The sequence below is a fragment of the Cupressus sempervirens genome, chromosome 9 (genome assembly GCF_028749045.1).
Source record: "Cupressus sempervirens isolate cs-2001-9-10 chromosome 9, ASM2874904v1, whole genome shotgun sequence".
Taxonomy (NCBI): Eukaryota; Viridiplantae; Streptophyta; class Pinopsida; order Cupressales; family Cupressaceae; genus Cupressus; species Cupressus sempervirens.
The window spans coordinates 252,053,630-252,056,927 of record NC_143126.1 but is presented as its reverse complement, the minus strand read 5'-3'; positions in this window follow the sequence as shown (position 1 = coordinate 252,056,927).

Here is a 3,298-nt window from a genome sequence, read left to right as displayed (position 1 = left end):
TGTAGCTTGAATTCATGATTAAATATGTTATAATTTAGCATTGATGAGTTATAATGTTATAGTTTAAATTGTAGATTGATCTGACAAACGTATTTGAACATATACAGCCCACAATCAGCGAGGTACCATCATTTTTGATGGCATACAGGAGGACTCCTGACCAGCATAGGAGGTCGATGAGAGAGGTATTTATTATAAAATTTTGATAGTATAAATCTTCATTACAAAAAAGATCATTATGCATTTGAGTAATTCAATGTTAGATATAAAGAATCATATAAATTTAGTAGTCTAACTTTTGGCTTTCCTTTTTTGTTTATGTAGGAGGCATCCGATCCACCTAGTGTAGCGAAGAGGCTGCATTTTGATCATCCACCAGAACCCTAGGATAGTATAGTTGTCGTAGGATGCATCAAGAGACATTTTGAGATGGCATATGCCACATTGTATACAGAAACATTGATAATATACAAATTTTGATGACATGATCAACCACATTTTGTATATGGATTTATGTATTTTGATATATATTTGAGTACTTTGTCTATGGATACATGATCTTTGACATATATTTGTGTAAAATTTTGTCTATGGATACATGTATTTTGATATATATTTTTTTCATTTATGTGCACAATGATATACATATTAATTTAGTATCTAGTAATGTTCAATTTATCATGGATCATGTGTATTGTTCATGTTTATGGAATATCATTAATTTTGATTATGTTTTTTATATTCGATTCAAATGCAATAATTTTTTTAAAGCATTTTAACAACCTTTATTATCAAATTTGGATGCAATGTATAATTTGAAGTGCTATCATAACATAAACACACTTGTTAACATCCTACACAAGGTTCAAATAACCCCAAATCTGATTTTAATCTCCACCTTCAACCTTGAAACTAACTCTTGGCTTCAAATCTAATCTCAACACAGTTAACGACTCCACTCCTCAACCATGGATTCATTCTCAACCACCAAGTCATTCTTAGATTCATAATCTTTGATAGCTAGCACTTCACTTTGTTACTATCCTCATACTAAAACTTTTTAATTTCAACAAAACCTCAAAATATATCAACTTAAGAGACTTTATTGGATAGTTCATCGATAGCCCTCACAAGCTCTGAGTTATTTTAGGCCTCAACATCACCATCCTGTAGCATTCAACAGTTCATCAATAGCCCTCACGAGCTTCGAGTTATGACCCTCGAAAGATCAACCTCGAAACGTACTTAGAGCACCTTGGAGACTCCTCAGTATGGGGTGCCCGCAGACGATGGATGGTCTTTGTGGCTGGAAAAAGGGTGTCACTAGGGTTCACCCACCCACCCAAAGCTAATGGTACTGACAATTCGATGCCAAGATCAGCGGTTTCAAAGTTACGCTGTGGTGCACCTATGAACTGAGGCACACTGCAAGTTTTGGCATCGAGGGAGATCGCTGTGCCAAATCCAAACAGAATGTGATCTCTTGAAAATGAGATAGGTTATTTTAGGCCTTAGCATCAATGTCTTGTAGCATTTAACAGTTCATTGATATCCCTCATGAGCTTTGGGTTATGACCCTTGGAAGATCGACCTCAAAATGCACATAGAGCACCTTGGAGACTCCTCGGTACGGGGTGCCCATGGACATTGGATGGTCTCTATGGCTGGAACAAGGATGTGACAAGGGTTCACCCACCCACCTAGAGCTAATGGCACTGACAATTCGATGCCAAGATCAGCGATTTCAAAGTTACACTGTGGTGCACCTATGAACAGCGACACACTGTGAGTTTTGGCATCGAGTGAGATCATTGTGTTGAATCCAAATGGAATGTGATCTCTCAAAAATGAGATAGGTTATTTTAGGCCTCAGCATCACCATCATGTAGCATTTGACAGTTCATCGATAGCCCTCATGAGCTCTGAGTTATGACCCTCGAAAGATTGACCTTGAAATGCACTTAGAGCACCTTGGAGACTCCTCAGTACGAGGTGTCCACAGACGATGGATGGTCTTCGTGGCTAGAACTAGTGTTCCATGTATTGATGTGATAAAAAAGTGCATAGGATGGTTAGTGATTGTGCATACCTCATGTATGCGTTACTTGATTTATTTATTTTTGATGAGATGCGGTTGGTATGTGATCGATTAACAAGCTTTCTGGTGTAGAAGATAGGGTGATGGACCCAAGTAACCACCCAAAATGAGCAAGATTGTGGTTGTGTTCCTAGTGACCCTTTTAGGTCCTAATAGGAAAATCCCACAAACAATCAACTGTAGGATGTTTTTAGGCTTTAATAGGTTTGTTCTAGCCTATCTAACATGTTCCAAACATCATCTTCAAGTTTCAACACCTCTAGAGGTATATTCCAAAAGTGTGCATGTGAAGCCATTAGGTGCCTTGAAGAAGCCTAGAAAACCTTGTGAAATCATTCAACTTTGTGAAGTTATTGTTGTTACCTCCTTGGCTCTGCATCAGACTCCTTGACCATGGATGATGCAAAGATAGCGCAATGGAAGAAAGGATCAAGCCAACTCCTACACAACCTTCAAGGAGATAGGAGAACTAGATACCAAACTAGGGTACACACACACCACACACAAAACAAAATAAGATACACACAAGAATATAAACAAACCAAGAAATGCCATTTTCATTCCCAAGCCTCACAATGACCTACAATTGTCAATAATGGACTACTTCAACAAAACAACAATAAACACCATTTTATCAAGCTTGCACAATAGACCACTCTAAGGGCCCAATAAATAGAGTGAAGGTGTGCCAAACCCAAGTGGAGAAGCCAAAAAATCACCAAGTATCATGCCTTCACAAGGCTTCAAGATGCACATATAATTCTTTTCACAAATTCTCCCCTTATCACCCCCAAGTGTAAAATAAGTTGTGGCACATGGAGACCATACTTCATTCTTTTTCCCTCTTCCCTCCAAGGGAAGAGACTATACACTTATGGGATGGCCCAACTAGCCCCTTCACTCATAAGGCCACTACTTCCCTCCCAAGGGTGGGTGATGCCTTGAACACCCATAAAAACACACAAAGAAGAAAACAACACCCATAACAATCAACAAGAAAAATAAAAACCACAACAACACATAAGGAAAATAATGACAAACAAATGTCATACAAACTACCCATTATAGGAAAGAAACAACATTTACAATACCAATTTTGTAGTAAGAACATCAGTTACACAACATGAGAAGAGAACCAACTTTGGCCCAAGTTATGGAAAGATGGTTGATGAAGAGGTTCCTTCCAATTCTCCAAAATTC